The sequence below is a fragment of the Triticum urartu genome, chromosome 2 (assembly GCF_003073215.2).
Source record: "Triticum urartu cultivar G1812 chromosome 2, Tu2.1, whole genome shotgun sequence".
Classification (NCBI taxonomy): Eukaryota; Viridiplantae; Streptophyta; class Magnoliopsida; order Poales; family Poaceae; genus Triticum; species Triticum urartu.
This window is the reverse complement of record NC_053023.1, coordinates 610355478-610381635: the sequence shown is the minus strand read 5'-3', so window position 1 is coordinate 610381635 and position 26158 is coordinate 610355478.

The window sequence follows — 26158 nt, the reverse complement described above, 5'->3', positions numbered from 1 at the left end:
TGTTTTGCCACCCACGTTTGGCGCCCACCATGTCTGAATGGGCTCAGAGGCCGTCGTGTCACGTCTGATTGAAGTTACTAGTCTACATCTATCGACAGCAGTGTAAATCCTATCGATAAGGATGTCAAGTGTCAGGGGTAGACAGTAATTTCCATCTCGCAAACACTTGCTTCGAGCAGCCCACAAATTATAGTGGGTGTTTAGCCGCTTCGTTCAAAACTTGGGAGAATTAGCATTCACGTTTGCCCTGGGACCTGGCAAACTAAATTCAAATCCAATTTGTATTCGATTACGAATATCCACAGATAATTATACATATTGTTATTTATTTCTTCAAAACCACAACAAAGATTTATTCCACCTTTATATATGATTATGATTTAGAAATGCCGTGATCTTCGAATTAAGTAGGTTGGATACACTCTGAGTCAAACAGTTATTTCATCCAATACAATATGCTCACACAATAAACAATTCACCTTATGTCAATCATACAAGTTCTGAGGATTACCTCACCTAAAAAATTTGGATCATTACAACACATGGACAACATAGGGGGTCTTGCAACATAATCCATTCAGAGACATGACACAACATGCAAGTACAATAATCTAATGAAAATTTGAACTGGTATCTAAAGAAGAACCGGGATTATCTTGGGCTTCAGATAGCAGAAACAGCAGGACCTCCTCCATCTTCAAATGCAACATTCTTACTTCCTCCAATTCTTGGGTTGCTTGCATAATGCGTGCCTGCTAATTCCGTAATTTCCAGCCTCAAGATAAATATTACCTCATTCATGGCAGCCACACCATCTCTTTCTGCCTCTAGTAGAGCCTCAAGCACTATAATAACTGTGCTCAGACTGCTCTCCGGCGGTGTTGCCTCTGAACTGCTACCATCTGGTTGAAGGAAATATGCCCTAGAGGCAATAATAAAGTTATTATTTATTTCCTTATATCATGATAAATATTTATTATTCATGCTAGAATTGTATTAACCAGAAACATAATACATGTGTGAATACATAGACAAACAGAGTGTCACTAGTATGCCACTACTTGACTAGCTCGTTAATCGAAGATGGTTATGTTTCCTAACCATGAACAAAAGAGTTGTTATTTGATTAATGGGATCACATCATTAGAAGAATGATGTGATTGACATGACCCATTCAATTATCTTAGCACCCGATCATTTAGTATGTTGCTATTGCTTTCTTCATGACTTATACATGTTCCTATGACTATGAGATTATGCAACTCCCATTTGCCAGAGGAACACTTTGTGTGCTACCAAATGTCAGAACGTAACTGGATGATTATAAAGGAGCTCCATAGGTGTCTCCAAAGGTACATGTTGGGTTGGCGTATTTCGAGATTAGGATTTGTCACTCCGATTGTCGGAGAGGTATCTCTGGGCCCTCTCGGTAATGCACATCACATAAGCCTTGCAAGCATTGCAACTAATGAGTTAGTTGTGAGATGATGTATTACGGAACGAGTAAAGAGACTTGCCGGTAACGAGATTGAACTAGGTATTAAGATACCGACGATCGAATCTCGGGCAAGTAACATACCGATGACAAAGGGAACACCGTATGTTGTTATGCGGTCTGACCGATAAAGATCTTCATAGAATATGTGGGAGCCAATATGAGCATCCAGGTTCTGCTATTTGTTATTGACCGGAGACATGTCTCGGTCATGTCTACATTGTTCTCGAACCCGTAGGGTCCGCACGCTTAAGGTTTCGATGATAGTTATATTATGAGTTTATATGTTTTGATGTACCGAAGGAGTTCGGAGTCCCGGATGAGATCGGTGACATGTCGAGGAGTCTCGAAATGGTCGAGACGTAAAGATCGATATATTGGATGACTATATTGGGACGTCGGAAAGGTTCCGAGTGATTCGGGTATTTTCGGAGGTACCGGGGAGTTACGGGAATACGAGGAAGAAGCAATGGGCCTTAATGGGCCTTAGTGGGAAGGACCAGGAGGTGGCGCGCGCCCCTCCCAAGCCCAGTCCGAATTGGACAAGGGGTTTGGGGTGCGGCCCCTCTCTCCCTTCCTTCCCCTCTTCCCCCCTTTCCCCCCTTCTCCTAGTTGGACTAGGAAAGGAGGAAACCTAGTCCAACTTGGAGTAGGAATCCTACTACCCTGGCGCGCCCCTCCTAGGGCCGGCCTCCTCCCCCCTTGCTCCTTTATATACGGGGGAAGGAGGGCACCTCTAGACACACAAGTTGATCTTCATGATCGTTCTCTTAGACGTGTGCGGTGCCCCCCTCCACGATAATCCTTGATAATATTGTAGCGGTGCTTAGGCGAAGCCCTGCGACAGTAGAACATCAAGATTGTCACCACGCCGTCGTGCTGACAGAACTCTTGCCCGATACTTTGCTGGATCGGAGTCCGGGGATCGTCATCGAGCTGAACGTGTGCCAGAACTCAGAGGTGCCGTAGTTTCGGTGCTTGATCGGTCGGGCCATGAAGACGTACGACTACATCAACCGCGTTGTCATAACGCTTCCTTTGTCGGTCTACGAGGGTACGTAGACAACACTCTCCCCTCGCGTTGCTATGCATCACCATGATCTTGCGTGTGCGTAGGAATTTTTTTGAAATTACTACGTTCCCCAACACTAGTAACATGGATGGCGCACTGCTTCCGCAAATAGATTCTGGGGTTGTACATTGTGTCCTAGTGTGAACGGCATCCTGAAAGGTTTCCGCTGGACATCAGTAAGAGATAGTTATCGTATGATGCACGCAGTAAGCTTACATGGTAAATGAGGGACGAATTATTGCTGAGCATGGAAAACTATATTTAAATGGTTCGAAGCAGCATCAGCTGAAAAGAAATTAAAATGGTAAGATGAAACTAGGGGTGTAAGTGGCAAATAAATGAAATCTGCCAGTCCCATCTAGTTAGTTTTTTCTACCTCCCTAGTTCATTTTCCTCAAAAAAACAAAAACTCTTTTGAACTATCATACCACTAGTGGAATTTAATCGGGATTAAACCGGACCCAGTTGACATCCCTAGTTGAACGGGAGTGTACAACCGCTATATTTAAGTTGCCAAGGCATCTAACAGTGTGGCTTCATGTAAACTACGAAGACAGTCTTGTGATGAATTTGAGAGGAAAAGTTAAGGACTCAAATGAAATAGGCATGCATTTCTTTACGATAGTACAACAGGCACTGCTGACATATTGGCCAATTCAGGTATAGCGTAACAACAAATAAGCATTCGAATCAAGCAATACAGCAAAGCAAACAACTGAACTATTTGTAATTCGGTAGGATTACACGTTGAGGGCACAAGCCAAGAAAGCAGCCCACTCGCATTACATTTCACATGTACTAAAACACACTGGCTTACCATATGTTGCTGTGAAGCCTAGCTGCTGTTGCAATGTTCTTTGAAGATATCGTCAGCATCCTGTGGTTGCAAATCTAGTTGTTGTAGTTTATTCTGCACCATCTATTTAGGTAAAATTAATTTTAGTCGCATGCACTGGTCCGAATTGATCATCAATGGTTCATCTAAACTAATGAAAGAAGGGTGTGTGCATACACGACAATACTCCCTCCGATTCTTTTTACTTTGCGTATAACTTTTTCTCAGTTTTCTTGTATTAGTCTGCGGGTTGCCGATTCCTAGCGCTGGTTTCCTTTTGTGCCCCGCCCCATCCGCCTCTGCCCTAATTAATTGGCAAATTAGTCCAGAAAAATTAAACTAGTGCCCTCCTTGGTATGCGGGTCAAGAGTTATGCGCAGAGTAAATAGAATCGGAGGGAGTATACCTGCTTCCCTCTATTTTTATGCTTGTTCGAGGTGCCAGCCCCAAAAGAAAAATATTTTGCTTGATGGGGTTGGCAGCTCCATAATTAATAGAAGCATCAAATTAGTCATGCAACTTGGGAAGATCAAGAACACACAAACAAGTAATGAACGGAGGCTCGGAGTAGTGATGTAATAGCTAGCATCTGAAAATGTAGGGTAAAACGAACAAAAAGCAGCGGAACCACATGCTAGTTTGCTGATGTGTAATTAAGCATAGAGAACATTAAGCAGACTGATGGAACCAACAGGTGGCATCAGAACAAAACTAAAGCATATTAACTATATGTGCACTGGTATGTAATTTAGCACATGTAACATGTTCACTGCCAGAAGTATGGCCCTACAGGTGCAAGAAGAATAACGCGTCTCATGAAAAACTGAATGATGCCCTAAAGAAATTCAAATGTGCGGTGCTTATGCTAGGAAAGTGAACGTAGGCGCCGGCCGTTGGATAATAGTACCTGATTCTCGGCGGCGTATGGGTATAGTTGTCATACTTGATAGCTAAGGATCGTTGATGGTGCTCGTGTTGCGGTTGAGTTTGGGCCGGCTGTCGCCGTCGCTGAAGCGGCTCCGGTGCTATGGTTACGGCGCCTGTCTACATACAAGAAAGCTCATCTGTGGTAAGTGAACAGTTGCACGATAAAGAGAAAAAACGAAGGAGTACAAATCGAAATAACCTGATGAGGCTGCGACGTCGGTAAAGTAGGTCCGGTGGAGTTGAATATGGCGTCCGTGGAGCGGGTCCGGTGCATTGGACGAAGGTTTCGGCGGGCGCGTTGTACAGTGCTTTCGGTGAGGCGGATCTGTTGCGGCGGACGAGGGCTTGTATGAAGGGCCAGCGAAGGGGCGGATGAGGGAGTCAGTGAAGGGCCTACGCTGTGGTGGACGAGGGCGTCAGTTAAGCAGATCCGGTGTGGTGGACCATGATGGCGGTCAAGGAGATCTGGAGCGGTGGACAAGCCAGTCGCTGAAGCGGCTCCGGTGAAGTGGTGAGTTGGCAGTTGGGGGTTCCAAGGTGCGGAAGGTAGATCCGGTGGGGTGTGAGGTCCACCGCTACGGCGGAGGACTAGATTCAGCGGCTTTCCGTGGTTGGGGGTCCGGGAGGGGAAGGGGAGGGGCTCTGGGGAAGAATGTTGGGGGCAAAGAGGGGAAAACAATGGAGTTACCAAAGCAGCCCTTTTCCATTCATGTGGCAGGGGTAAAACAAGAATATCGCAGGGCTAAACTTTCGTGCGCGTGATATTTTGATGTGAGCGGGAAGTTTGAAAGCTTTTGGCACCTAAAATTATAAGAATTCTGCTCTCGTGCGGCCGACTATGATATCATGGCTGACAATTTTTTTGTTTTGCATGCAAAAAAATGTGCAAGTTCTGAAAATCAATGTCTCCAACTCGAAACTTAGATTGTCCATTCAATTCAAATATGGATCATTGAGCTACTACAAGAAAATACCATCATACGGTCCAATTCAAATGAAATTCCAAATGTGTTTATCCTAAATATGATGACAAAAGCAAAAATGTGTATGTGTATGAATAAAGTGGATGCTTATAAAGTTTGAACATGCCCATATGTGTATATCTCTAGGTTTGATATATGAATTTGAAATCACGAAATCCCGGCTTAAAAAATGTACCTCCGTTTAAATGAATTACAAAAGCTAATGATGGAGTCGAATTCCAAATTTCCAATCTTAGGTTTGTAATTCTGGTACATCAAGGTATATCACACATGTTCAAATGTATCGTTATCTCATAGTACAAACTGTGAAACAAATTGATCAACCATGAGTGCACAATATCTCAATTACGCTAAAGTCCCTCAAATATAGACACCAAACTCTTTATCTGAAGTCAACCCCCCCCCCCCACACACACAGAGAGAGAAGTCGTTCTCTCCCCCAAACACCAACACACGAGCACATTAACACCCCTCTCTCTTGTAAAGTCCGGACCCCAACATAGGTCTCTATCACTTTGTCTCTCAGGCATGCACACATCTCTTCCCTCACTCTCTAGGTCTCCCGCTACCTCTCTTACCCAAGCACACGCACTATGTAGAGTGTATATTTCCCATACACACAAAACGTCGCCCACAAACATCTATCTCCCTAGTTATGTGGTTCTCGCGCACTCACCTCACACACCACCCCCACTGCAAACAAGCACACTTTGTCTCCTTGTGCACCACTCTCCTCTTTCTATCTCTCCCACATGCGGACCCGCCCCAACTCCTTCCCTGTATACATATGTGTCGTGACTCTTTGCATAGCTCCCTAATGTATAATCAATCTCGATTTCGCACATTGTTCTCTACACCATCTATTCTAGCTCTCTCATGAAGTCCCTATCACACACACGATGACTCGCTTCCCTTGTGTCTCCGTTCATAGGCCAATTTTGACAACATCAACATTGTATCCCTATCTATACGCCATTTATGGACACAAATGACCCCTCTCGCCCCCTCTCTTCCTCTCTCTCTCTCTCTCTCTCACTCTCCGGCGCTAGCTCTCTCTTTCTCTCGCTCTCACACTCCTCTCCCCCACACACACTCGATGTCTCTTCCAAATAGTCTGCTCCCCCCACCCGCACCCGTGCTATCTCGCTACTACACATGTCACACCATTCCCCCTTCCCTTATACTAGGTTTACATCATCAGTGGTCTCTCTGCTCCACATACACTCTCTCCCTCTCACACACAAACACGTGCACAAACACACACAGACACGCACAGACACCCATTTACCTGGATCCTCATCTCTCCTCATGTCTGCATGTGTATCTCACACACTCACTCTCTAATTATGTATATGTGTATCCACGTTACACAACACAAAGCCCCATGTACATGTCTCTCTCTATCCTCCACACACATAGATACAAAGAATCTGTTATCATTGCCTCAGTCTCTAACATATCACACACGCACTCTCTCTCTCTCTCTCTCGCAAACACGCTCAACAAGGGTTTCCCCGTGAATAACTTACCGTCTATTCATGAACAGTCATGGCAGTACTGTAAGTGCATCTAGTGCCACCCCTAGTTGGTTTTGGAGTATTGACGACAAACCTAGCTGAGGAACTAATGTGTTTGTGAGAATTGCAGGAAAACACAGGTAGAAGTCCCTCATTGATTCGGTTTTACTACCAGAGATGACCCCTAAAAATGTACGAAGACATTGAAGACAATGGTGGTTTATGAAGATATTCATATTGAAGACAATGACATGAGAAGACTCCCTATGAAGCTTTTGGAACTCGAAGACCTAGATCCTTCGTAGTTTTGTTTCATTCATGTTGTGTCATAGGAACCACCGTACTGTTAAGTGGGGTCGAAGAGAACCAGTCAGAATGACTGAAGTGATGCCTAATTCAAATCCTATGTCTTCGAGCGAAGACTTTGAGAGAAAATCTTGTCCAGAGTCAGACAAGTCAGCTTTACTTGTAGCCCAAGTAAAGTTGCCGTGTGAGTTCGAAATTCGACCGTTGGTACACGTGTCAGTTCCTTAGTGACCCAGGGTCATTTCGGACAGATCAGGTCGGGTTGCCAAGTGGCTATAAATAGTCCACCCCCCACAACTATAAACGGTTGGCTGCTCAGATTTCAGTGCACGGCTTTTGTCGTTTGAGAGCAACCCACCTCGAAGCCTTTGAAAGAAAAATTCCCAGTGAGGAGAAAAGCCCTAACCACCTAGAGCCAGAGTAAATTGGGCATCACTTAAGTCTTCGTGTCTGTGTGATTTGAAGACTTATTACACTTGAGGACTGTGCATCCTCCAGACGGTTAGGCGTCGCGTTCTGAGCATCCAAGAGAAATTGTGGATTGTCAGTGAACGAAGTCTGTGAAGGTTTGGGAGTCTACCTTGAAGACTTACCTGAGTGATTGGGCGAGGTCTGTGTGACCTTAGCTCAAGGAGAAAACGGTGAGGACTGGGTGTCTTGGACTAAGTGTCCTTGACTGGGTGTCCGGGACTGTGTGTCCTTTGGTTTAAATACCTAGCCGCTCCAACCAGACGTACAGTTGTCACAGCAACTGGAACTGGTCCAACAAATCATTGTCTTCAACGCGTCACTGGTTTCATCTTCACTTCCTTTCACTTACAGTTATTCATTGTGAAGCCATTGCATGCTTGCTTTATCTTTTGTCTTCACAACATGAATGTATGATCTGTTCGGCTTCATAACTTCTTCCTACCTGATCCTTATTACACTGAAGCTGTTTGTCATTGCGCTTTCACTCTATTGAACACATGACCATGGCTGGCCTAGTGTAATCTAACTTCCGCTGCATAGTAATAGGCATGATCTTCACTGTTTGTCTTCACAACTCTCACGTTTTGAAGACTTTCATAAAAATCGCCTATTCACCCCCCTCTAGTCGATATAACGCACTTTCAAGTACGCCGAACACGAGACATGAAAAAGAATAAATCTACACGTGCTTAGACCACCTAGTATGACTACTAGGACTAGAGCAAGCCAAAAAGCATGCCACCATCACCCCCTCCTTGTCGGCGACGGGAAAATCTTTGTTTTACACAGTCGAGAAGTCATTGTGCTAAGGGCCCACATGCCGAGGCGTTGAATAGAATGTAGATGCTAGTTTACGGAAGCAAGTATCGATAATACGTTTGTATCTCCATACTTATATTTCTTCTCTTATAAAAAACCGAGTTGGTGATGATGGTATGTGTGCCATCTTGCAATATAGACCGTCCGATCTATATCTGACGGATGGAAATTAAACTAAAAGATACCCGCACCCCTCTCCACATTTGCAGACAAGGCCTTCCCTCGTTCATCCTTATCTCTAACAAACCTCATTGTTGAGCAATTAAGAAAGGAAGCCTCTCGAACAAACCGGCCTGGTGGCCGCTGCCGGCGTCATCAATCCCCATGCCTCCGCTCAGTTCGACCACCAACCACCACCACACCCCACTCCTCTTCACCTTATCTCATATTTGTCGAGATATCATTAGTTTTTACACATGGGATTACTCCCGCAAGGGTCAGTCACAACAAGTGTTTTATAAAAAATGCATCTTGATGTTTTGTGAATGCACGGATCTTGCTAGTACTCCTACACAAGAGTAAGTTGGTGATGCTGGTGTGTCTGCCATCCGTCGTTTCTGACCATTAGATCTACATCTAACGATTGTGAGGTAAGTTGTTGCCTTTTCTCACCAACATCCCACTTGTCTACCAATTTGCAGAAAAACTCATAATTAGTATCTTAAAACCAACCACATCCCTCCCTGACCTCACCGAATATATTCTAATTGAAACATAATATATCTCTAGTGACATATTTATATCAAAATTAGAGTGTTTTGTACCAAGTTTGTGAATAAGTATTATTCTAATTATGATTCGTCGCAACGGACATGAACATTGCTATTATTTCCAACCATGCATTTCTTTTCCTAGTATTCCATAGTTTCGAGTTTTCCATCAAGATATTAGTCACTCATGGTTGATATTTACTTTCAATCATGTACACATATACACTATGTAACTAGCCTTGCTTATCGGCTTCCAAAGCTTAACTTTCACTCCTACTTACAATATGTAGAGTATTTAACAAAAAACTACCACTTTCAACCAGCCCTAGGAGGAATCTATTGTACAAAAAATAGCAAAAACATACCCAAAATTTCATAATCCACGCCAAAAACTACCTAGTACTCCTATCGATTAGGTTCGTTTAAACCCATTTATGACAGGGTTGGCCCACATGTCCGTGCCGACGAGGCAGCTTAAACCAACACATTTTGTTTGACCGTTGACACAAGGGACCCACATCTGACCTTCTATCCTGTTATTCCCCCTCAAATCATTATTTTTCCTGAACATTACTTCAAACAGTATTGATGCGTGTTCGTCGGTGGCGCCGGTGATGAGCGAGTTGGCCGCCGCTCCGCCGGACGGGCCGGATGCCGCGCTGGCCTCCACACGGGTTGGCAGGCTGGCCCGAGCGTGACTCACGAGCGAGCAAGCTGCCGCGTTGGCCTTCGCTCGAGCCAGATGGCTGGCCTTAGCGCGGCGCGCGCGAGCAAGCCGCCGTGCTGCCTTGCCGGTCTAGCTAGCAAACCTTGCAGACAAGCAGCTGGACGGAGCTATCTTGGCTAGCTAGCGGCCGCGAGCGCCGGACGGAGCTGGCATCCGGGCTGCCGCAACATGGGCTCCGCACCATCGGCGGTTTTGACGTCGCCTTCTGCCGGAGGCATTCCATGGCCGAGGATGACTAGGTGGACGGGCCGGAGGTAGTGCGGGAGTGTATACCTCGTTTTGTGGGTTCGATCCCGGCTGAACGCACGGCGGCCTTTAAAAAAATAGTACTACTACACTTCGCTGCGAGCCAATATTTTACACGGGTAGTTTGAGTTTTGAAGTCAAACGGATGTGCGGCCCCACAATCTGGGAGCACTGGATAGCCTAGCCACGTGAATGGGTTTTCCTTCCCAGCATCCCGTGGCTCGCGTGCTCGACCTAGCCGCACCTCGCTTGTAGCTTCCAGCTAGTAGCATATTTAAACTAGCGCCTCCCAATTAAGCCCGAGGAGCCGGAAAAGCCTGGCGGGGCATTGGGAACTGTGCAATATGGCTCTGTACGTAAAGTGCTCTACTACTACTCTGTAGCTTGTGGGGTTGCATGCATGGACTTCACTCCATTATCGGCTCTACTATAAAAGAAATTCCTCTTGCCGTGTTTTTTTTTGAAACGGAGGCAAAAGCTTTGCTTCATCTCATTCATAAAGAAGGAACTACTAACAAAGTTTGACGAGATCCATTACACCTCCACAAATGGAAGAAAAAAGCCTAGTCTCACTGTATCAAATAACTCAAATGTTCTGCCCCCGCAGTAACCGTCGCTGATAAACAGGCTGCTAGTGTGTGCGTGAGAGGAGCGGCTGAGTAGGCCAGCTACGTGAGAGGAGCGGCTGAATAGAGCACCGAGAGTACCCACTAGGCCACTACGCAGGTGTACTTCCCCTGCATTGATAGTACAACGATGGTTCTAGAGAACAGTAGTACCCTCCACTTCCAACTGTAGCTCCTTGGCCCTGAGACTCAAGAGTTCAAAACTGGTGCACTATACTATACTAGACTAGAAGTACAGTACATCGCACTACTAATTGAGAAAAGTAGTACTAATACTGCTACAGTACAAGTACGTACTCCTCCGTCACATAATGTAAGACATTTTTTGACACTAGTTGGCGTGTACAAAAAATGGCAAAAACATACCCAAAATTTCTTAATCCACGCCAAAAACTACTACCTAGTGCCAAAAATTTCTTACTAGTGCTATTATTTACAGTATAATGCAATCCCATAAAGTTCCATAATCCCTTTCTTTCAAAAAAATCACTTCCGGAGAGAAGATTTCTATCTCCATGCGAGCTTCTCATAGGCCAGCGCCACCGCATGCAGTCATGTGAGAGAGAGGGAGACATCCATGCAGCATGCAGAGAGAGGAGAATGCGGGCGGACAGCCAATGGGCTGCATGGGGCATTTATAGCTGCTAACTCCTCCCATCCATGTGCGAGGGGTATTTCCGTCCAGAAAGCATGCAGCGAGCCCCTGCCTTGGTATCCGGGTCTGCTCTTTTGTGCAGAGTAAAAAGAATCGGAGGGAGTACTAGTAGTAAATAATAGCCTCACCCCTTCATTGAGGAACGATCTATAGTTGGAAGGGACAAGGCCCTGCGGTTACTACGCTCTTATCTCCTCCTCGCCAGTTCCCCTCCCCCCGAAGAGAAGGCAGTTCGTCGCTGCTCCCATGGATTCGCCATGCGGTTCTCCTTGTCGTCGGGGCTGGGAGACCTTGGACGACGATCATGTGGGAGAAATCGCACGCCGCTCCGACGTCCTCACCACCGCAAGACTCGGTGCTTCCTCCACCAACTTTTTCAAGACACTGCTTAAACTGGCCATGCTTGTTGGTCTTCCATGCATCCTCGAGGAGAAGGTTCTTCTATGGGACAATCCTTCGAACAGTCCACCACTTCCTGGCCATGGTTGCACTTTGACTCCGCTAGAGTTGCCCATGTTGAGAGGTAGTCGGATTTTGTCCGATGAGCAGGTCAGTAATGGAGTTTGATCATGTAGTACATAGTTATTCCATTTCCATCCCATAATTTCTCCGCTGCCCACCGTCTTATATATAGGTCTGGGTCGGTGCCAACGAAGATTGGCTTGCATACCTCCAGCCAGATACCACCATCATTTTGCACAACATCCACAGCAATGCGGCCATTCCGGTAGACCCCTTCTCCACCATTGGGACCGGCCTTCCGGACTGGCTGGGCAAGAATACGTATGATGATGCCTACATGAGATTGAAGAAGATAGCAACTGTGGACCCGCCGACAAAGCGACGCGGCTACGACGATTACTATCTCATCGCGGTGTTCGACATAAGGATTTCCATCAATGGAGGAGGCAGTAACGGCAGAGGCTAGCGCATGTTGGCGGTGGCAGATTTGTACCCCTACACGTTCGAAGACGCCGTGCGCCATCTAGGCCGCATCTTCACGGTGACAAGACAGGGGACTTGTTTCATCTGGTTGACATCCTACGGTAAGGGAGATTACAAACGGAATGCACAAACCATCATTTGCATCCCTAACGGTACTCCATTATTTTGCAGGGACCAGTCATCCCCCGATCAAAATAAGATCGCCGATCCTGGATGTGCATTTGCATCCGTGATTCGGTCTAACCTGGAACCTTGTAGCTGACTTTGGCATATTGGGATCAACTATCTTAGCAGTCGTTACCCATGGTACCACTGATGTGCAACATGGTCACATAATCTACCACGATCGGACAGTCACCATCTACAAAGGTATTCCATTTTTTAACCCTCTTGCCTCTCTTTCATTGTTGTACTAGTAGTATACTTTGTAGCACTAGTAGGAGTACTTTTTACCTTGGAGGACGCATATAGCCAGCTAGCCCCTTGAAGACTTGAACCCACTAGCTGCCACCATTTTTGTTTTTCCATGTCTTACTATCTCATCCATGTAGCCAAGAGTGGCTATATATAATAAGCCGGTTATTTTACCCCCTCTATACCGGAGTAGTACTATTTGTTGCACAGTATTACTGACCGCCACATTTGAGCACAACATTATTATGCATGGACCTTGACTATGTACGTCACCATGTGTCCAAATCTGGGATGCCGCGTGTACCAGATGAACGACGCCGAGTTCGACCCCCATGATGCTACGTGGGTGCCGAGGAACACTCTTGGAGAGTACTCGCTTTTCATCGGGGACAACTACCCCATTGTGAAGCGGATGCCACCTTCCGTGCACGACACGGAAGGCCTGCCGTTCATGAAGCATGGTTGTGTCTTCAGTGCGCACCGCCGGATGAACGACATGCCGGGACACGCTATCCCTGATTTATGCCGCTTCAGCTTGGATGAGTCTCCATCGTGTGGAACCGGACTAGAAAGCTGCGACAATGATTCCCGTTGCCCACCGCTATGGATCGTGCCATCCATGAAGAACACCTGGGATTGGAACCTGGGGGAGGACATGTATCCCATCTATAACGTGTATGTGGAGTACGGTAATTGTGAACGGTAGCGCTGTGAATATATGTAGACTAGTCGTGCACACATTTATCACATGAGTTGGAGATGAATTGTGTGGCATACTAGCATTTGTACTTTAGAATTTATTACTAGTAAATGTGTTATGTGTACGTGCAATTTGTGTGGTTGTTGCACGGGCTCCAACACACTCTTTGAGAAAAAAAGGTGGCACAGTTTTGGATATACATGATGTGGCGGCATCATAGAGTAGCATCGTTCGCTATAGTTGTACTAGTACACTCCTACTAGGACGACAACTCCTATAAAACCTTGCTCTTGGCTCTTTGCCTCTTCGGGAGGTTCAACAGTTCGTACTCGTGTGAACCTTGCACTTGGCTCTTCGCCTCTTCGAAAGGTCCAACAATGATGATACTACAGTACAATATGCTTCTGGCAATCTGACACCGATTGAACTGTTGCACGTCCACCGCGAGGGCGAGGGCGAGGGAGAGGGAGAGGGCGCTGTAGTCAAAACCCTCTCCTCGTCCTGTGAACCACCGCGCGCGTGGGCGAGGGAGAGGCGTAGTAAGCAAGCTTCTCCTCGTTCGGCGAGTTGACGGGACACATCAAAGCAGTACTAGTACTACTAGTAGTAGTCCATACAGCGTCCTTTCCAATTAATATGGCTTAATTTGAAACGAGAAAAATACACTGGCGGTCAACGTATGTAACAGTACGCTCTTTACGGTCACTGTATATAGTTTTGCGGCGATTATGCGATCACTAGCTCATCGTAGAGCACTGTATTGCACCCTACTGACCGGCCACATAGTCGATGTGGCACTTTGTTGACTGGTTAAATTGTCACCTGGTTTCTGGGTCCCACCTGTCAGTTGGCAGAGCAAAGAAATCAGTTAAACAAAACTTTACGCAGGCGCGACACGAGTCCAACCCTTGCGCGCGAACCGCCCTGGCTGTGTATGTGAGTGCATGCACGTGTCCTCCCTCGATCTTCCAACAAAGAGTGTACTACATGATGTACATCTACACTTCCAATGTGTTTAGCCTTTAATCTAAATCGATACTGATTGACTAATGCACCAACTTCTGTTGTAGGTTTAGGCTACATGTCTATCCTTAATTACAGGATGCAACGACCTTCATTTAATCTTCTTATCTCAATGGTTGCATGCACACATAAGTCTGCTACTTTTGGGCGTTAATTATGCCCTGGTCAATGTGTAAATCTCTAAATGTACAGTCTTTCACAGACGTAGGGAGTAGGTTGAGCACTTGAGCGTGAGCGTGTGTGTTGCGTCGTGTGCTCTGTGCTGCATGGGTGCGTGAGTGTTGCATGCGTCCATGTGTACATGTGAGTGTTGCATGCATGCATGCATGGGGCTTACTCCCTCCCATTGGCATGTCCATTTGGCTATAGATTTCAACAAGTGACTAGGTATGGAGCAAAATGAGTGAAGTGAGCATAGAGGCATAGGGATACTGTAGAAAGGAAGTCCTCGCGATCCATTTATTCCCCATCTCGGTTATGTTTGGTAGTCTCAAGTCATTGAAAGCATGCACAACCCACATATCTTATTGGTTGATATGCCACAAAACAAAAAACGAGAAGGGAGTTAATGTACGGTGCCTAAGTGTTTTGGGATTATTTCGTTTTCGTAAGGTGACTTACACACCTAGACGGAGGGAGTAGTAGAATTGAGATTGAATGCACTTTCTTCCCCATCTTCCACTCTTCTTCCTCCTCTCTTCCCCATCGTCGGTTGCACACCATTTACCCCCGCTCACTGCTCGCCCGCCCGCGCCATCTTCCTTGGTAGCTCGCGCGTACCATATGCCCCCGCTCACTGCTCGGCCACACGAGGAGAAGCTTCTTCGCTTTCCCGCCCGAATCCACTTCCCCACTGGCTCGCAGGCACCGAAAACCCCAATGGCAGAACCGACTGACACGCAGAGCCGCGATTGGAATTCCCTCCCCGATGTTCTCTTGGAGCAGATCTGTATGGACCTACTCAGCACCGTCCATCTGGCCGCATGCTCGGTGTCTTTGTACCGTCTACTCGTCTGCAACCGGTCGGCTCTTTTCAAGACACCCTGCTTGCTGATGCCCGATCCTCGCAGGTGGCCCAGACACCGACTTCATGATCCTACGAAGGTTGCCATGGTGCCCCTCGACATGCTACCACTACCCGTCCGCCTGTCCTTCATGCGCGGCCACTACTGGGCGGGCATGAAGGCCAACTGGATCGTCCTCATCCACCACACCGGTAGTCCATGGCGTCTCGTGGATATCTACACCCAGTGAGAGACCACCCTTCCATCATTGGATACCGCCGCCATCGAGCCTCGTAGCCCGCCGGACACTCCTTCCTACTACGCACGAGACGCGTCAAGCTTTTGGCTCGACCTCTGTTTGCAGAAAGTTGTAATCTGTGAAGTTCCCACACCATCAGAAGACTACATGGATTACAAGCTCATTGCCTTGTTCAACAAGGGATTAGTCTATCTGGAATCCGGTCGCCATACATGGTTATGGCTCATCATCAATCCTGTTGAGGAAACATTTCTGTCTGATGCTATAGTGCATGATGGCATCGTTTACGCGGTTGACGCACAGATTGGCTACCTATATTGGTGGAATCTACCGTCGTGTAATTGTTCTATCTCATCTCATATTTACCTTATGAATATGACTGCATGTTCATTTGTTACAAATTTAGAATGCATAGCATGTCTATAACCACATCATTGCTATATGTTCCTCTCATTTCCTAGATTCTTATGACCACACATGTTATTGTTAGAGTTGATATGAGAACAATTGACATCTAATGATTGTTAGAATACATATTATGAGCATAACATCATGATTGCTATATGTTACTCTCGTTTACAAGATTTTTATAACAACGCATGTTATTGCTTAGAGTTGATATGGGAACAGTAGTAGTAAGTGCTATGGTAGAATATGAGCAGGCGCTGTCATAGCTGTTTTCCTCTCATTGTTACATGATGTTTGAACCATGACATATTGCTAGAATGTGAAAGCCATTTGCTTATTTTTTTTAACTTGGGGTATGATTATGACCACGGTATTGCAATTCTCTGTCTATGATATGTGTCACTGTTATAATAATCTTAATTCCACACATACTCTGAACATGATTGTTTATTTTTGTCCTTTCGGTCTCCAATTTGAATTGTTGCAGCAGATGCAAATGCGCTGGCCTTCATGATTCCAGGACCTGGAATCATACCAGCCGATGGGTGGTGGTTTATCGCTCGTTCAGCTGATGGCGGTCATTTGATGCTCATTCGCACGTACCAAATTGACCAAACCATTACATCAAACCACATGCAGTACAATGCGTGGGGCGTTCGTGACATTGATGGCTATGACTGCTTCATGTTCGAGAAAGATCCCAGCTCCGTTGGGCTAGGCGTATTCAACTGGAGGCGGGTTTACAGCCTCGGCAACCACTCCTTGTTCCTCGGGCTCAATTATCCGATCATCCAACCAATCATCGATCATATCACCGGCGATGATTACTGTGCTATGCAACTTCCATTCGCGAGGGGGGCTGTGTCTACACATCATACCATGGGTTTCATGAATCACCATATCTAGAGATTCGTCGACACAGCTTGTTGCCAGATAATCTTCAGTGTGTGAAAGGCATCAAGCTTCCATGCGATGGATGGCTTTTGCAAACCCGACATGTGGCGATGTGGTTCATGCCAACAGCAAATATGCACAACTTGATTTGTGCTGATATCTAGACTGAGCCATGTATTCTGCTGCTGTAGCACGACCCTCTTTTGTTGGATATTATGTACTGTTGTTAGTTTGAAGCACTCCTCTGGTTTGAAGGATAGATACCTTCCTGGGATCAATTGCATCCTAACTCACCTGCGTAGGATGTACTGATAATGATGATGGAGATGCTGTGTAGAAGCCATATATATCAGTTTGGCTTCAAGTGCGTACTTGTTAGTTAAACCTATGTATAAATCGTGACACTAAATACGACTAGTAAGTAGTACAGTAGCAGTACTAGTATACGTCAGTCAAATTATTCATCATGTCCACACATTGAATTGACGTGACAACACGCTGCGCGTGAGATGACACAAGACTCCCGGCGGCGTGTTCGGGTATTCTGGACCTCAGATTGGGAGTACCACTTATCTGTCGAAATCTTTCATCATTCACTTAAAACAGTCGATTGATCATACATTGAGTACCATATAACTGGAGTTACCGATGCAAGTCAAAGAAGGATTGGCCCGTGCTGCCGGCTGGCGTCAAGTTCAATCCCACGGATCAGGAGCTGATCGAGCACCTTGAGGCCAAAGTGAGTGCTGACAGCGCGAGATTTCAGTATCTCATCGATTTGTTCATACGAACCATCAACAGCGAGAACGACATATGTTACAGCCAACCTGAGAAACTTCCAGGTAAGACACCGATCGGCCGTCTACGTGCACAAACATATTCCTTTGTTTATAGCTCTATTTTTCTTTTTAGACGTAGACCTGGTGAAGCAATTACAATTTGATAGTTAATAAAAAGTGAAACAAGTGACTGCAACATGCCAAAGATGTTATGAAAATGCCAACTAGGTACACTAAAACCTGTATTCCACAATACTGCAGGTATCACACTGAGTGGCCTAAGGAAGTATTTCTTCCAGCGCAATTCCAGGGCATTCAAAAGGGACGGCGCGGACACGTCGCAAGATACAGTCGGAGTGCGGCATGCACGTGATGTGGCACAAGACCGGCAATACCTTGCCGGTGATGGTCAACGGCCGGCAGACGGGCAGCAAAAAAGGTTCTGGTGCTGCACACCAACAAGAACTTCGACCAGCAGAGGACCAACTGGGTGATGCACCAGTACCACCTCGGGGACCTGGAGCAAGAGAAGGAGCGAGAGCTGGTCCTCTGCAAGATTTTCTACCAGACGAACACTAGGGCCAGGAGTAAAAAGATTATAAGTTAGTTTGGTATTGGTAGTTGTACTACCTTGTCGTCCGCAAGTTGGTATTGTTGTTAATGATCTTTTGGTATGAACTTGCATTTTATTCCAACCATCATGCCGAGGGTCATGTGGATATAAAGCTGAATCATTTGTTTCGAAACGAATTTTCAGGCACCTGATTTTTATTTGATGGGTAGCATAAGCACCCGCCGTTCGAATTCCCAGTTCTCCAATTTTTTCGAAACAAGTGCATGCACTTATTATCATGATAAAAAACAATATCCGTGCTGCATCCCAGTTATCAGTCTGTACTTGCAGAATTCTCTCATTTATTGAGCACGTATATTGTTTTCTCAGGTCGAGCACGTTTCAACTGGGTTGTAGATTGCCCAGGGTTGTTTTGTTTTTAACAGGACCAGCCCATGACAACAATGGGGAACAAAGATCCAGCAGGTATCTACTGGCCTCTGGCCCCCCAGCGTTAGTTATATTTTGTCTTACAACATCCGCAGGCAGTTTTTTTACTGAATCAAACACACAGCCCAGTTCTATTTTCCTCTTGAAACGCATGTCCTACATAAGTTTTCTAATCTCTACCTATAGTTTTACTAGTTCATATACACGTATCATTATATTGAAAACACATAAAATTCCCTTTTCATATTTACATCCTTATTTTTGTTGTTTTTTCCCACCCAGCGCTGATTTTTTTACCACTGGTTTTCCCTTAAACCAACTAAATTGTCCCACGTCTTATTTGCTTACAAAAACAAAACGATTTTTTTTGGCAAATCAATAAGTTCTTAAAAAATGTTTATCATTTCGGGATTACAACAGTTCGGACTCCATCGAAATATGCAAAATAAGGTTGGACTTTTTGACCGTGGTCCTGTGCAGAAAATGGGCTATAATAAATTACTTAAGAATTAGCAAATGGGCTACAAATTATAAAAAATAGAAAATGGGCTTTATGTTGTCTGCCACAGATTTGGAGGCTGACTTGTGGGTCTACTAAGTTCATGCGTACACAAGGTTTCTCAAAAAGGAAACTTAGTCAACAATCGACTCTACCAGCGTCAGACCGTTAGATGTCAATCTAACGGCAATCGTGCTTCTTCATTATCTGTTCTTCCCGCCCCAGCCGCCCAAACCAGCGCCATCGGAACTGCCAGCTCCCGCCTCCCGTGGCCGGCAGTGCTGCCGAGAAGGCCTCACGGCCCCATCATACTCGCATCCCTGGCCTGTCTATCCCTCTACTCACCCACAACTCCTGTTATTTTCCGGCGACGGCACCCGAACCAGTCAACCCTTGTACTCTCCACCGCGTGGGCAGCCACTGTCGTGTCTTCCCCGGCTCCGTGTCGTTCCCTTCGTAGGCCTCGCTGTCGTCCACCGCCCTGGTGCTCTCGGTGCGGCGTGGTCAACGATGTCCATCCAACGGCCAATAGTGCTTCTTCAACCTCTGGTCTTCTTTCCCCAGCCGCCCAAAGCAGCGCCGGTCGTGCCGCATGCTCCTGACTCCCGTGGCTGGCTGTGCTGCCCCGGAGGCCTCACCGTCCCCATACTACTCCCACCGCTGGCCAGGCCATCCCTCCACTCACCCACTCCCCCTGTTATTCTGCGGCGACGGCAGCCTCACACCGCAGCCGAACCAGTGAACCCTCGTACTCCTCTCCATGTGGGCATCCACTGCCGCGTCTTCCCCGGCTCCACGTCGTCCCCTTCCTAGGCCTCGCCGTCGTCCACCGCCGTGGTGCTCTCGGCGCGGCGTGGTCAATGTGGTCAACGACCGACTTCCATCAGAAGAGTACTGTACGTGGAGAGGCTGACAGCTGGGTCCACGGCAGCCGCAAGGAAGTGCCTCCTTATTACGCGCAAAATAATTATTCCTCCACCTGACAGCAAGGACCCACCGGACGGGCCACCAGTATTTCGCGGAAAAAATATTTCCCCCTGACTGCTGGGACCCACCGGACGGGCCACCGTATTTCGCGAAAAAAACGTTTGCCCCTCACTGCTGGGACCCACCGGACGGACCACCGTATTTCGTGAAAAAACGATCCCCCCCGGCTGTCAGCTCGGACCCACCGGAAGTGCCTCCTTATTACACACAGAAAAATGAATACTCCCCTGCTAGCTGGGACCCAACCTGGTGGGAGGCTGACTTGTGGGCCTACTAAGTTGACGAGGATGGAGGGCTTTGTCAACTTAGTCAATATGAACGATTCTAGCTCCAGTGACCGTACGATGTCTATCCAACGGCCGTAGTGCTTCTTCAACCTCTGGTCTTCTTGCTCCAGCCGCCCAAAGCTGCGTCGGTCGTGCCGCGTGCTCCTGCCTCTCGTGGCCGGCTGTGATGCCGTGGAGGCCTCACCGCCCCCTACTACTCCCACAGCTGGCCCATGCTATCCCTCTACTCACCCACACCCCCTGTTATTCTGCGGCGACGGCAGCCTCACGCCGCAACCGAACCAGTGAACCCTCGTACTCCTCTCCGCGTGGGCATCCACTGCCGCATCTTCCCCGGCTCCGCGTCGTCCCCTTCCTAGGCCTCGCTGTCATCCACCGCCTTGGTGCTCTCGGCGTGGCGTGGTCAATGTGGTCAACGACCGACTTCCATCGAAAGAGTACTGTACGTGGAGAGGCTGACAGCTGGGTCCACGGCCACAACCCAGTTTTTTTGTGACTTGCCAAGTAAGTCGCTTTGTCAGGCCTGTTGGGCTGCAAATCTTTCAAGACGAGGAGAGCTTCATTCGGCTGGCCGAGAAAATGGCCCATCAGTAATGAGAAATGGCCTGTACATTTTTAAAACACATCAAACCGGCAATTAGTTTAAAATATCTTTTTTTTCATTTCGAGATTTTAAATTACACTAATTTTTATGCGTGGAGAATTTGTTGGATTTTATATTGATATACATTTATTTTTAAAATCAGTTTGAATGTGAGTCAAAATTTCGGGATTAAAAACAGTTCGGACCACACCGAAATATGCAAAATTTCGTTAATTTTTTAACCATGGCCACAATATGGGCTGTAATGCTAACAAAAAGAATATGGGCTCCAAAAAAACCTTAAGAATTAGCAAATGCGCTGTAAATTATTAGAAATAATGGCAGATGGGCTGTATGCTGTTTTCCACAGATTTGAGGCTTTCCTAAAAAAAGGTTGACGCACAAGCAGTGAATGTTGGATGTCCATCGAATGGCCGTCGTGCTTCTTCAATCTCTGCTCTTCCTACTCCAGCCGCTCAAACAAGCGCCGGCAGGACTGCCTGCTCCCTCCTCCCCACGGCCGGCTATGCTGCCGCGCAGGCCTCACCGCCCCATCATACTCCCATCGCTGGCCTAGCCATCCCTCTACTCACCCACACCTGCTGTTATTCTCCGGCGATGGCAGACGAACCAGTAAACCATCGTACAGTCGTACTCCCCTCCGCGTGGGAAACAACTGCCGAGTCTTCCCTGCCTCCATGTCATTCCCTTCCTAGGCCTCGCCGTCGTTCACCACCCTGGTGCTCTCGGCGCGGCCTGGTCAACGTGGTCAACGACCAACATACATCTGAAGTGGACTATACGTGGAGAGGCCGACAGCAGGGTTCACGGCCGCACGCAAGGAAATGCCTCCTTATTACGTGCAAAATAATGATTCCTTCACCTGACATCAGGGACCCACCGAAAGGGCCCATGTATTTCGCGAAAAAAACGTTACCACCGCTGACAGCTCGGACCCACCAGCTATATCTTCGCACGCAAGGAAGTGCCTCCTTATTATGCTAAAAAAAATGAATACCCCCTGCTAGCTGGGACCCACCTTGGTGGGAGGCTGACTTGTGGGCCTACTAAGTTGACGGTGACGGAGGGCTTTGTCAACTTAGTCAATATGCACGATTCTAGCTCTAGTGACCGTACGATGTCCATCCAACGGCCGTAGTGCTTCTTCAACCTCTAGTCTTCTTGCTCCAGCCGCCCAAACCAGCGCCGGTCATGCCTCGTGCTCTTGCCTCCCGTGGCCGGCTGCGATGCGGCGGAGGCCTCACCGCCCCTACTACTCCCACCGCTGGCCAGGCCATCCCTCTACTCACCCACGCCCCCCGTTATTCTGCGGCAACGGCAGCCTCACACCGCAGCGAACCAGTGAACCCTCGTACTCCTCTATGCATGGGCATCCACTTCCGCGTCTTCCCCGGCTCCGCGTTGTCCCCTTCCTAGGCCTCGCCGTCGTCCACCTCCCTGGTGCTCTCGGCACGGCGTGGTCAACGTGGTCAAGGAACGGCTTCCATCAGACGTGGACTGTACGTGGAGAGGCTGACAGCTGGGTCCATGGCCGCAGCAAGGAAGTGCCTCCTTATTACGTGCAAAATAATTATTCCTCCACCTGACAGCGGGACCCACCGAACGGGCCACCGCATTTCACGAAAAAAAGATTCCCCCCTGACTGCTTGGACCCACCAGCTACATCTTAGCACGCAAGGAAGTGCGTTTGGGCAAAAAAAAACGATTCGCCCCCTGACTGCTGGGACCCACCAGCTACATCTTCGCAGACAAGGAAGTGCCTGACAGTCGGGACCCACCTGGTCAAAGCGTACGTAGTGTTGTCATTCTGGTCGCGAACGTGTACGTACATACTGGTCGATGTAGAGGCGCGCACGTGTCGTAGTAGAGGCGCGCACGTCTCGCAGTAGAGGCACGCACGTAGCATTTACACGTACGTACAGCGGCCAGGGTGCAAGAAAAAAAATACGGCCACGTATGTGTACATACAGGCGGGGTCTCGAACGCCTACTCGCGCATACGTACGGCCAGGACTCGTGTACATGGCTGGGTCGGAACAGAGAAACAACGTCGTCGTCATGTTCATGGGGAGGCAACGGAATGCGTCGTGTTCATGGGGAGGCAATGGAATGCATCGTGTTCATCAGGAGGGCTTGGACGGAGCAGGCGATGGAAACGAGGCCTGGCGTACCGCAGAACGTAGGAAACGGCCTTGTGTTCGACCGGCCACGTTCGAAACGGGATCCTGTTCATCGGGAGGGGTCTGGCGTACCGCAAAACGGAGGAAACGGACCTCCTATGGTCGAAACGGGGGTCCTGTTGATCGGGAGGGGTGTGGCGTACCGCAAAACGGAGGAAACGGACTTGTGTTGGAGCGCTACGGTCGAAACGGGGGTCCTGTTCATCGGGAGGGGTGTGGCGTACCGCAAAACAGGACTCCACGGGATACTGTTCATCTCCACCGTCGACCTCCTCCAGCCTCCACGGGCTCCTGTTCGTCCAGCCTCCACCGCGCGCTACTCCACCGGCTACTGTTCAACCACCCCTGCACCGTCTACTGTTCATCCAGCCCTCCACACCACGAGGTCCTGTTCAACCACCCCTCCACGGGCACCCTCCACCGTCTACTGTTAATCCAGCCCCCCACACCACGGGGTCCTGTTCAACCACCCCTCCACCGTCTACTGTTCATCCAGCCCTCCACACCACGGGGTCCTGTTCATCCACCCCTCCACGGGCACCCCTCCACCGTCTACTGTTCATCCAGCCCTCCACCACACCACGGGGTCCTATTCATCCAGAGGCAACGCCACCGCTCACTATTCATCCAACCCCCCCCCCCCCCCCCCCCCCCCCCCCCTCCCCCCCCCCCCCCCCCCCCCCCGCAACGCTCACTGTTCATCCCATCGATCGACTTCAGTTAGCAGCAGTAGCGAAGGAATCGCTCGATCGGGTTCAGTTAACAGCCATCGATCGATCGCTCGGGTTCAGTAACGCGTAGCCTGCAGTGCAATCACTCGGGTTCAGTTAGAGCCCAACGCCTCGCTCGGTTTAGTTAGAGCCAACGCCTCGCACACACGCATGTCCTTGTACGAGAGAAATGAGCATCGCTCGGCCCCCGACCTCCCACCGTAAGGAGGAACTCCCCGAAATTTTCCTCCCCCTCGCTTCTACCATGGTTTTTTCCGTCATGGACGACCCAAAGAATGTCATGCAGCTGCGTCTCCGGCCCGCCCAGGACGAAAAGCCCACTTTATGTCATGATTTTATGTCATAGAAGTTGGAGCCCACCACATCCATGATGATACCGGGTTTTGTGACAATTATCGTCATAGAAGTGTCATATGTATGACAGAAAAAAAAATTCGTTCGGCCCAAAATGTCACAGATGTGTCTTTTTTTGTAGTGTGTTTTCGATCTCCTCTAACCTTTTAAGGTGAAGATCACTGAATCTAGGAAGAGCCATCGCGACAAATAAGCAAACTAACACACGAAAAACAAAAGCAAACGGTAAAGAGGCTAATAGAGAAAGAGAGGGAGGATAGAGAGAGAGGGCGAATAAAACGGCAAGGGTGAAGTGGGGGAGAGAAAACGAGAGGCAAATGGCAAATAATGTAATTCGGGAGATAGGGATTGTGATAGGTACTTGGTATGTTGACTTTTGCGCAGACTCCTCGGCAACGCCGCCAGAAATTCTTCTTGCTACCTCTTGAGCACTGCGTTGGATTTCCCCGAAGAGGAGAGGATGATGCAGCAAAGTAGTGTAAGTATTTCCCTCCGTTTTTGAGAACCAAGGTATCAATCTAGTAGGAGGCTACGCGCGAGTCCCTCGTACCTACACAAAAAATAGCTCAATGCAACCAACGCACTTAGGGGTTGTCAATCCCTTCACGGTCACTTACGAAAGTGAGATCTGATAGAGATGATAAATAATATTTTTGGTATTTTTGGTATAGAGATGCAAACTGAAAAGGAAAAGGCAAGGTAAAAAGCAAAGCAATAATAAAGTGATGGAGATTAATATGATGAGAAAGAGACCCGGGGGCCATAGGTTTCACTAGTGGCTTCTCTCAAGAACATAAGTATTCTACGGTGGGTGAACAAATTACTGTTGAGCAATTGACAGAATTGAGCATAGTTATGAGAATATCTAGGTATGATCATGTATATAGGCATCACGTCCGAGACAAGTAGACCAACTCCTGCCTGCATCTACTACTATTACTCCACTCATCGACCGCTATCCAGCATGCATCTAGAGTATTAAGTTAAAAACAGAGTAATGCCTTAAGCAAGATGACATGATGTAGAGGGATAGTTACATGCAATATGATAAAAAACCCATCTTGTTATCCTTGATGGCTACAATACAATACGTGCCTTGCCGCCCCTTCTGTTACTGGGAAAGGATACCGCAAGATCGAACCCAAAGCTAAGCACTTCTCCCATGGCAAGAAAAACCAATCTAGTAGGCCAAACCAAACTGATAATTCGAAGAGACTTGCAAAGATAACCAATCATACATAAAAGTATTCAGAGAAGATTCAAATATTATTCATAGATAGACTGGATCATAAACCCACAATTCATCGGTCTCAACAAACACACCGCAAAAAGAAGATTACATCGAATAGATCTCCACAAGAGAGGGTGAGAACATTGTATTGAGATCCAAAAAGAGAGAAGAAGCCATCTAGCTACTAACTATGGACCCGTAGGTCTGAAATAAACTACTCACACTTCATCGGAGGGGCTTGGATGATGATGGAGAAGCCCTCCAACGGAGCTCCGGAACAGGCCCCAAGATGGGATCTCATGGATACAGAAAGTGGCGGCGGTGGAATTAGGTTTTTGGCTCCATATCTGATCATTTGGGGGTACGTGGGTATATATAGGAGGAAGAAGTACGTTCGTGGAGCAACAGGGGGCCCACGAGGGTGGAGGGCGTGCCTGGGGGGGGGCAGGCGCGCCCCCTACCTCGTGG